The sequence below is a fragment of the Pangasianodon hypophthalmus genome, chromosome 6, assembly GCF_027358585.1.
Source record: "Pangasianodon hypophthalmus isolate fPanHyp1 chromosome 6, fPanHyp1.pri, whole genome shotgun sequence".
In the NCBI taxonomy this organism is placed as follows: Eukaryota; Metazoa; Chordata; class Actinopteri; order Siluriformes; family Pangasiidae; genus Pangasianodon; species Pangasianodon hypophthalmus.
This window is the reverse complement of record NC_069715.1, coordinates 7,766,783-7,778,193: the sequence shown is the minus strand read 5'-3', so window position 1 is coordinate 7,778,193 and position 11,411 is coordinate 7,766,783. Positions and strand designations below refer to the sequence as shown.

At 36.9% G+C, this 11,411-nt stretch overlaps 1 protein-coding gene across 3 annotated transcripts in view; it reads left to right on the top strand.

Annotated features, from left to right (window-relative positions):
- The first annotated feature begins 2,051 nt into the window (after positions 1-2,051).
- The window catches only part of shank3a (SH3 and multiple ankyrin repeat domains 3a), a 255,900-nt gene continuing 246,540 nt past the window's right edge, over positions 2,052-11,411 (top strand). Inside the window, exons 1-4 of one of the 3 annotated variants that reach the window (XM_053235168.1) lie at positions 2,053-2,213; positions 5,606-5,770; positions 6,763-6,826; positions 6,958-7,621. The gene's annotated coding sequence lies outside the window, so the exon portion shown is untranslated. Of the gene's footprint in view, positions 2,214-5,605; positions 5,771-6,762; positions 6,827-6,957; positions 7,622-11,411 lie in introns of all 3 variants that reach the window. The other 2 variants (XM_053235167.1, XM_034305464.2) reach the window with 2 other exon arrangements.

The window sequence follows — 11,411 nt, the reverse complement described above, 5'->3', positions numbered from 1 at the left end:
AAAATCCAATTTGTTTGTTTTTTTTCAGAATTAAAAAAAATAATAATAATTTACGCTTACACAAAATGAACCACATACGTCTGAAATAACATTGAATAAAACAGAACAGTGTGTGTGCATTCATGTCTACAGCAGATGAACTAGAATAATTAACTTGAGTAGTGGAAAAACAAACACTATTCATATGTGCGTGTCTGTCTCCACAGCACAGGGTGAAGAAAATCTTACAGTGTGTGCCTTACACATGTACTTGCTGCACTTGGTACATGTAGAAGGTGTTTTGGTGTCCTTTGCTAGTGTTTTTTGCCAGCTTCCTATTTTTTCCATCAGCAGCAACTTACAATGGTGAAAAATCTTTGTTAGTTACCTAATACTCCCGAAGTGTCCACAGATGCACACACACACACACACACACACACACACACCATACCACACCACACCACACATACTAATAACAAAAACATAACTCGCACTTACTTTAGGTGCTGGAAGTGGTGGCTGTCTGGGACGTACAGTTTGGGGTAACAGAAGCCTTCTCCTGAATCCTTCTCACCATGACTGCAAATGCTCAGGATCTTGGGACTTGTTCTCTTCTCTGGATAAGAGGCGTCACAAGTGCCTTACCTTGTGTCTTTGACATGAACTTATGTTTTAATTTCAACCATTTATTATTGGGACAAATTGACCCGAGGACCTTAAAAGGGATCTACATGTATGTTTGGTGTAGAATGTGTTCCATTTTTTTTTCTTGTACATCTTCCTCACAGAAAATAAGCCAAGGCCACTAAGTTTCATGTTGAAAAAAAAATTCTATATTTTTACTTTTATTAAAAGTGATGAACAGGTCAATATGACCCGAGGGCTGCAAAGGGTTAAATGATTAACAGGGTTGAAAGTAACAGGGTTGAGTTTTTAGAATAGATTTTTAGCAAATACACACAATGTGGTTAACTATAGCATCCATGCTAATGGCAGGATATTAAGGACTTTCTAATGTACTCAACTAAGATGTACATTTTTCTTAACCAGTAATGAGTGACTCATTCAGGTATGAGATGCTAAATGGATTCACATATTAATGCAAAAAGTATTTAAATCATTATATAGTACTGTGCAAAAGTCTTAAACATCCTATTTTTTATTATACAAATTTTGGCTGAGATGTTTACTTGATGTCTTCTGCATTAATGCATCAGTAAAACAGAGCAATTTCTGCAGTTTTTTTCATAATTTAATTTATTATTATTATTATTATTATTACAGAAAAAACATTGGACTATATGTCAGAAATGAAAGAAACATATTACATAATGGCTGACTTTTCAGGAAAAAAAAACCTACTGCAGGCTGTTAGGGATTACCTACAAGTGTGACAGGCAAAATCTCCAAGATTTTCGAAACATTCTGCAAGATGCATAGAAAAGCTTACCAGTCAATTTTCTTTAAAACTGTATGAAGTGTGCCTGAGACTACTGATGCAATTTTAAAAAGCAAAGAGTCCTCATGCGTGATATTGACTTTGTTTAGTTTAGTCTGTCTACTGATCTTTATATTATTATTATTATTATTATTATTATTGTTGTTGTTGTTGTTGTTATTATTATTATTATTATCATTATTATTATTATTATTATTATTATTTTAGTTTGGAACGTTCACTTTTGAAGGCATCTTTACAGCTTTACATCATGTCTTTACATGTGCCTAAGACTTTTGCACTGTATTTCAAGGTAAACTTTAGTTGTAGTGGGTTGAGACAGGCCAAACTGTTTTCTAAGTGCTATAGTGGTTTTAATAATGTTTTTATTAAAGTTATTTATCTGAAACACATTGAATATAACGTATTGAAGGGCTGTCCCTGTGTCTAACATCTTTTATAATTACTTTACGTACATATTTATAAATGTAGTTGGACACGAATGGCACTCCAGTCATTGAAAGAGCCAGGAACCCGGAACTACCTGAAGCACAACCGGCAGCTTTCGGCTTTACCTGATGAGCGGTATAGTGTTAGCGGTGTAGCGCCTGAAAGCCAGCAGGGGGCGCGCTAACAGGTGTTTCAAGCTGACCGCTAAATTGGCAATAAAGTCTGCTTGAGAAAAAAAAAACGTCAGAACGGTTATGTACTGTATGTTTAATTAGGTCTCAGAAACGATAAAGGAGTCTGGACTGGAAAAGGAAAACAGGAAAACCTGAGGAGAAAAAACTGAAAGGTAAAGTTATGTGTGGTTTTTTTTTTTTTTTTTTTAGTTATGTTGTGCCATTTATTTTGGCCTTGCTGGAAAATTGAGCTCCAACAAACCGTAGTAAAGGAGGACAGAGATGGACAGAGAACCCTGAGAAACCTCGGGTTTTTTTACATTTAAAAAAAATATATATATATTTTTGTTAGACTTAAAAAAACAAAACAAAACAAACAAACAAACAAACAAAAAACAACTCAAAATGTTTAGTCTCCAGTCATCAGTAATACATGTCACATTCAGGTAAGTTAGTTGTAACTAGTTAGCTTTAGGAATGTTCCAGAATTTACCTGAGAATTTTCTGATAATTTTAAGATTTTAGCTTCTGCACTAATAATGCTGTTGGACTGAAAGAAACTAACATCAGCTAACTAAAAGATAATGTGTTAATTTTTGTCTAAATTTAATGTTTAGACAGAATATGTTGAAGCCTTGATTGCTTCTGCTGTAAAGTGGTAACTTAAAATCTCCTCAGGGATGAGTATTTCGATTAAAGGTGCAATAGTCGATTTTTTTTTTATTCCTTACTTGTACAAATAACCTGGAGGTTATATAAAACATGATACAAATAAAAACTACAACAATCGTATAGCAAAAGTTTATTAAGTTTGTGAAAAAACCCATGTAACAGTCACCGTCACAGTTGTGCTCATGTTATGTTCCTCCTAGCCACTAGGGGGACCCATGTAGATCACCCTGTATTAAATAAAAACAGGAAGTAGTAGAGGAAGTGCTAGGTTCTGTGTGGAGCTGCTTCATGGTTGCCCGTGCTCTACATCCTAAGCCTGTTTGAGAAACCTTTATGTTTTCAGCTCAAACCTCAAAGCTCAAACCTCTTGATCAAGTATTGGGGCTACTTCTTTGTGCTAATGGGAAAGTGCCTTACTATATTGCTGAAGCAACTCCATTGGGGTATTTGGAGTGAAACTTTCATACTGACCAGACATCCAAGTTTAGGACTTTATCATCAGCCTTCATAACTCTGCTCATCTACAGATAGGACTGGTTTCCTTTATTTTATGAACTGTTTATGATCTCAACCTGCAGTGGACTGTGCTGGTCATTTCAATTCCCTACACACCCACATACTCTCGCTTATGGCAAACTTGTTGAACTGTATATATATATATATATATATATATATATATATATATATATATATATATTTGTAAATGACTTGAAATGTGAAAAATGTTTGAAAACATGTTGAAAGAAACACCATTTTGTTTGTGCATGAATTTATTTGTGGGTAAAACTCTTTCACATTAGGTTAATTCTGGTATTTGCAAAGAAGGTGATTTCCCCCCCTTTTTATTTCTTGTAGCTCGACCAGTGCAAAGTAACTGGGACGGTTATACCTATTTGGCAAACTCCGGTCTGGAATGCTTGTTTGTGGTTAAATGCGTCTCTTCAGTCATTTTTATAGACACTCTATATGGGCTACCTAAGATCGTGGGGGCGGAGCTTCATGGACCTGGGCGGGAATGAGGGAGTGAGCACAGTTAGTAGTAGTAGTAATAATAATAATAATAATTATTATTATTATTATTATTACTATTATTATTATTCAATTATTGAACTTACCTAACCATTAGAGACTTTTTTCAATCTTGAAAAAAGACTAATCTTACCTAATGTACCTTTAAAGTGCTAAAGCCTAATGATATTGTATGCAACTCTATTCTTTGTTTCATCAGTTATTTGTCACATAACAAAATATTCAAGTACTCTTTTAATTGTTATTAGTTAAAAGTCAACAAATACTCTATTACTTACATTTGTTAAAAAGGTTCCATGTAAGTTTGTATCCCTTAAAGGCTCTATGTAGAATCCTCAGATGGTTTAGCTTCCTGGTAAAATCTCTTTAAAAAGCTAAACATAATCATCCAAAAGAATGCTTAAGGAAATGTTGTTTCTGTAGTAAATTAAGTATGATTTTACCCCAGCACTGTGAAATCTCAGTTCTAATTGTGTAGAAGGTGTTGATTCATTTTCTGTAACGGCAGTGTTGACAATCACAAGTTTATATTAATGTGCTCATTCGAATATGCTATTGCTTCAATGGTAACAGCTTATTCACAGCGATGTGTACGATGGATGTTACATACCAAAAAATAAAAAAAAAAAACAAATGTATAATTGTTGATATGGTGACATTTTCTGTAAGGGGATTTTATTTACTATTCAACAAAGTTTATTTAACATTTTTGGAAGGAGTGTCCAGTGTCAGCGTTTTGTAACAGTGAGTAATGCTGCTTTCGACTTGAGGTTGCAACTTGTAATTCCCAGCCTCTAACCAGAAAAAGCAATTAAAAAAAAACACATTCCCAACTTGAAATTCCTACTTGACAACTTGGGGTTCTTCTCAACCACGAGTACCTTTCCAGTTTACAGAGTGATGTCAAATCAGTATGGCTGGGCCCAGCATCAGAAGAAAAATAAATGAGCACCTCTTATTTTTAGTATTTGCTTTAGATCAATCAACATACAAACATATTCACCTGTTAAATCCATAATATTGACAGTGTGTTGAGGAGGAAAATATATGTCACTCATTACAGTTAGTTGGCTAGCTTGTTGCTAACGAACCATGTTTTTTTCCTGCTGTGTATGTTGAATTGGCCGAGGTCAAAATTGACGTCAGTCCAACCTCTTACCACTTATGGTCAAATGCAGCATACGTTTTCCGCCACAGTAAAGCCTTTAGGAGTGTTCTGGTTGGTCAATAACAAGCTGCATTTCTTTTGTCTTATTAACTTCAAGAGAAAGGACTTGACAGGAGGGACTGTTTATAGCTGCCATAACGTAAGTGATAACAGGAACTAACTTGTTTCACAGATGTTCCACAACATTAAATGTAACTGTATATAAACGAATAAAAAGTACAACTTGCCATTCTTTTATTAAAAAATGTAATCACTGGCAAATTGCTGTGGTTTAAGGGAATTAAAACACTTCAGGATGTGCTGTTATAGGAAAATAATCAACATGAACACGAACAGCACTTTTTTTTTTTACTTCACAAGCTGTCCTTAGCCTGTGATATTACTCAGCCTCGGTAGTGTATAGTGCATAAATTACAGGGCATTTCATATCATTTCACCTTGCTGTCATGTAGACTCTGAATAATCTGTCTGAATTTGGGATTTGTGTATTGAGTTGAAGCATAAAATGTAATATAAAAGAGCAATTTAAAATTCAAATAATAGTCTTCTTAATCAAGTAGTTCTGAGAGTCTGTTTAAAGTAGTGAAGTTACATCATCTTTGCAGTAACTTGTCCAAACTTTTATTGTTAATCTTTTTATAGCTGTAGTCTCATGTACTCTGTTGTTTGTGTGCTGTCTTTGGTGTCGCCGAGCAGTTTGGTTTGGGGACGTGCTTGTGCTTACAGCTGAGGTCGTGGAGCAGATGGCTGTCCTCGTATCCTCAGGCCTGTCAGCGTGTGAAGGGAGACGAGCTCGGCTCTGCGTTCAGCCCATGGAGAGTCTAAAGTCTCACAGGACAGTGCCATGTCCATGACATTTGGGTAGGACACAGCCTCCTTCTCTCCATTCCTCTCTCACATTCGCTCTCTCTACCATCATAAATATTTCATTCCTTTTATGTTACATCACACGGAGTGAAATGTTACTAAACAAGATGGGCTTTGACATGCTTCTTACCAGCTGCTTATTATTCGCCCTGGACATGGGTCAGTCTCACTTCCACACACACACACACACACACACACACACAAGTCTTGATATTCACACATGCACGGTACTCGCAGAACTCCAGCACACTTCCACATGTGCACTGAGAGTTTGATCCATTTTGGTTGAGTGTGATTTTTCAAGCTGGTGTGCCTCAGAAAAGTCACCTCAGGCCCAGAAAACAGTATTCTGGGATTCACTTTAAGTGTGCAAGCCATCCATTTCTGGTGCCAGGAGCTGGATTGGTTGAATTGGAGCTGAATTGGCCAAAATTTTCATGTTTCCTGTTTGAACTGAATATAATGCTGTTTTCTGGGTCAGCTGAGTAGCTTAGACTGAAAGGCTTTAACTAGTGCAAAAAACAAAACTGAATAGAACACATTTTTTAAATGAACATTAAATAAACTCCTATAATCCATTACATATAAAACTGCAGACCTGAACTGAAAGAATTTGTCTATGTGAAAATCCTGTGATGATCATACGTTCTCCAGAATTGATTCTGGTTATGGACATGAGCAATCGGTCCAAGTTTTGGGTCAAATGCACTAAGGGTTCCGACAAGAGGTACGTTTTATTACTTTTACATTTAATTTAGCCCTTGTGTAATTTATTCCCTTGATGTGTGATTACTTTCCATAGCCACACACTAATATCACTAAATTCTGTGTAGATTTCAACACTAGAGCACTTTGTGTGTTGTTCCTGTGTGATACTGTTGTTGAGTAAAAGTATTATACTGTTATTATTGACTAAACTGTCTGTATCTAAATGTGAGGAAGAGAAGGAGAGTGGTGTGTAACAGGCTTATCTATTATGCATACAGGTGCTACAGTTGGGCTATCTAAGAATTCAGATGATGGCAACTTTTATTCACTAATCAGTCTACGGTAATTGTCTTTACCAGCACAGCTTTCATAAAAGCGCTGTAATGGCTGTTTGTAGGTAATCATGCCTATTGTCAAAGTGCTGGTGTGTGTGAGTGAATAAAATCCTTACAGTCATCTGCTTCCTATTTCAGCCACCTTTCCAGCCAAGGCAGAACAATTCAGCGTGGAGGCAGTGTGTGTTCACAAATGTCCATCTATATATGAAAAGTTAAAGAGGAAGGCTGTCATGAGATAAGAGCCAAGTGGCAACAAGCCTGCTTCAATGCAGGGCCTCCCAGACACACACGCACACACACACACACACACACACACACACACAATTTTAGGCTATGAATAAGCGGGTATTGTTTTCTGGCCTAGCCGAAAGCTGATCCTCTTACTCCAGCTCCTATCAGTGTCACACACAGAGGGCAGTGGAAGCCTTGCGTGCCCTGATGGCCTGATCTGGGAGCAGCAGACAACACAACTCTCACTGTATGCTTCAGCCACACACATCTGTTCCCAGATCAGTGGAGACAGCAGGACAGTCTTTGCTTTATCAGATTGGCTTCTCAACAGGTGAATGGCTCATTCTCTCTCTCTCTCTCTCTCTCTCTCTCTCTCTCTCTGCTCTCCTCTGTCTCTGTCTGCTTCAGGCAGGCTATGGGAGCTAGCTTGTTTGTATCTAAGTAATTTTTAACCCGGGGTTCGGGGGCAGGATCGGCCTCTAGATCCCACTTTTGGGAATTTCATTTCTTTTAAGCTCAGACAGATTGATATTTGGAATTACTTTTCTGCTTTCTGCACATAGACAAGGTAATACCCCATATCTGCTCTCAGTTCTTACTACTTAATTCATATTATACACTGTCCTGTAGTGACTTTACTAGAGAATGCTGAAAGTGGTCATGTTTGCAATTTTTTCTGATTTGCTCTGTCACTGGCTGTATGCTAGTACTAAGATTTGATTGATTGAATGTGGAGCTGTTTCTTTTCAACATGGCCTCACGATTACAAATTCATAACAATTACTGTGACTATCAACAGGTTATGAAAGCTAATGTAAGGGATACAGTTGTCATTGTACTTTTTGTTATGACTTTGTACAAAATCCGACTACAGCATCACTGTTGCTTCTTTGAATTTGCTTGTCTTAGTACTTTTAAATGATTTGAAACTAACTAAGTCTGTCTCTGTCTCAAGCTTTTTCTCTCACTTGTTTGCTCATCCTCTTAAGCCCAGATGAATCCTTTTTTACTGTTACTTCATCTTGGCCTCTCAGTCTTTAATCTTTGCTCTGATACAGCTCTCATATGAAAGCATTGAAAATGAAGTTCCATTTGATTGAGGACCCGGTTTTATCCTGTTTGTAGCAGTTGTAGGTATTATAGTAGCAGTAGTGGTGGGTGTGTGTGTGTGTGTGTGTGTGTGTCATGAGTGTGCATTTGGGCCCTGAGGCCATGCCCCAGACTCTCCATCTGTTTCAATTAAGGAGAGTGCAGGACGCATGGCACAGACTGCCTGGCTTAAATGTCACTGCCACAATATGAGGGCTTTAAGACTGTAACAAACGTCACAACACAACTAAAGAACACAGCACAATGCATAGATGTGAGCATTAAATCTCTGTTTACTGATACTGCTATTGATTCCAACAGGTTAACTCAAAGATCTCTATGATAACAGACCATCTGTTGGTTGGGATTAATTAGCTCTGGGCTTCACAACCACAACATTTCCCACATTTTCTCATGCCATGCTAATCTCATTTTCTGATAGGGTTAACGTGGGAGCTGTTAAATATTTGCTTTTGCTCGTTGGTTAATATGTAAGGGAAAGTGTAACTAGAAATAATGGAATTTTCCCACACTAACCATGTTACACTATCAAACAGTGACCAGCTTAACACCTGCAGCCACTTTAAAAAACATTTTCATTTGTGAAAATGGTTCACGTAATGATAAAAAAAAAGTTGCCATATTTATATAAAGACTATCTGTCCTTTTATTTTGTTGGAGTTTCCCATCAAGTAAAAACGTCATGCTTTTTTCTATAATTAAATTTAAAAAAGGATCTCGTCGCCTCCTCAATCCAACCACAGGATAACTTTTGGTGTTTATTTGGCAGCATATTCTGATTAAACCATTGCTGTAATTTCGCTCAAACTTTGCTTAAAGAAGATTGTATGTGTGTATTACACCTCTTGTGCTATCCTATATACCTATATAATAATTTAAACTGGAAAAGATAGCCTATAAGTAACATATTTTGAGAATATTATGATTAATACTATGATTAATAGTAGGAAGGCAATTTTCTCTGTTAGAAACAGGAATGATTAAAAAGAGCAGTTGTTATGCGGGAGTCGAGGTGATACACGTTTACGTAGAAGGACATGAAAATTTTGATACAGTGCTGTCATCATGCTTTTCCCCGCTGTATTTTTGGGGTATGGTTTGTTGTGGATGATGGATTATGCCACATTGCACAAAATTCATGTTTAGGCTAATTAATTTTTTTCCGTCAAAATTGTTTCCAGCACCCTTTTTTTCATTGTTCATGTACCAACACATAATATTTCTGCTAAAGTTAAATGGGAAAAAGTTCCCTTTGGATGGAAACCTGCCTCTTGTCTCTTACACTCAGCTATATATCTATGCTTTGCTTGTGAACTGATAGTAAGCGTAGTAGACACAGGATTTTTTGAGCAGGCATATGGATTGGTTAAGTGTTTGTACTGATGAAAGACCATCAACTCAAAAGTATAACATGTTCCCATTGTGTAAATCTTCTCCATGTAAGAGGTCAGGTGTGTGTATAGGTGTGTATGCTGTGAAAGGAAAGAGCTCAGTTCTCATATGCACAGATATCCACTTGTATTTTAGTAAGAAGTGAACCATTGGACAGTATGACTGTCATTTTATTTAAGGGTTAATTAAGATTTGTGAAAAATAGGCCTCTAACAGGTAAATGGGTGAAGTAGAATAAGATCTGAATGATTTTCTTTTAACTTATTGAGCCCACCCCCATTTCCATGCGTGTACATGGAGCTTCTGCCCGCAAAATATGGTGGTTCAACTAGAGTTACCATTAGCAAAGACTGTCATGGCATCACTTTCATTCGCACTCTGACAATCAACTGCTTGAAAGCCAAACATGCAGATTCTCCTGATTTATGAGCATGTGAAAGGGCATCAGGGGCGTGTCTATAAAATGACTGACAAGAGGCCAATCCAAATACAAGCGAACCTTCTGGACCAGAAGGCAGGTTTTCAAACTGTTTTTTTTTTCAGCTATGTAATACACCTGTTCTGAGACAATGATTTACATTAATTTTTTTCTCTATTATTTAATAATTTCTGCATAATTTTCCACATTATTTGTACTAGTAACAAATATTGAAAATAAAAATATTGACTATTGCACCTCTAAATCAAACTCTTTTGTATTGTGTCAGTTTCAAAGCAGCTGAAGGCAGATAACAGACTTACAGTAGAGTCGCTGTTTCTGATCGTCTGATGTCAGTCCCTATCAGAGAGTTTGGACAAGAAGGCGTTTGTGTTCTAAACAGTGGACAATGATGCAATATTACTGAAAGCTCTAGTAAAACACTGCAGCTTTGTCGTGAGCTGTCTTTACAATCCAAACAGGATGCAGTGAGTCCTAGACGAGCCTATCAACATGTTTTATCATTAGCTGACTTTGACCACTATTAGGTCAAATGTGTTTTCTTCTTCTGGGAGAATTGTATTTATCTACTATTAGATCTGTAAGCCATCTTAAATATCTAAAACAAGATTCTTGCTCTTTATCTTTAAACTGACAGATAGCATACTTGCATATTCGTAATAATGAGCATATCTACAACATCGCATTGTTCCTCTCTGAACATTTTCTACAGAACCCATGGTTTGCTACGTTTCATTTGCAGTGCGGCTGTTGCTTTACTGTTTGCATTTGCAGGTCATTTTCACAAGACGTCTCTCGTTTTTTAAATAATGCAGTCTGAATCTCAATGAGCCCGATGCAGCATGTTTATGAATCCAAGAGAGTTGAGATTGCAGTTGTGTCTAAAACACAGAAACATACTCAGACACACATACACACACACAGAGCCTTTATTTTAGTTTGGTTCATTAGTGCTATCTGTCAGTGTTGATGTGGGATAGGTAAATAATTAGACACAGTGCATTGCATTAGATGACTTCCTCGGCTATTTGGCTTCTTGATTAGCAGAATAATTGCATTTGGCGCTTTAGACAGTAATCATGGGCATTTCCAAACACTTACGCAACATCTGTCTAACAGCAATCATCTCTCCCATAAACATGTGTCAGGCAATTGTAGGGAGGAGGATGAAAGTGCAGATCTTTATTAAATAAAGTGCAAACAAATAACCAAAAAAACAGCAAAAACAAGAACCATAAACCTGAACAAGAGATGCAAAACATGCAGACTATGAATGAGACTGTGGTACAGACAGCAACACACAAACAACAACAAAAGCTTGACATTGAGCTGCTGATTGAACATTGAACTAGAACTTATATAGTTTGCTAATTACGGGGAAACAAGACACAGGTGATAGTGGTTAGGACATGTGACA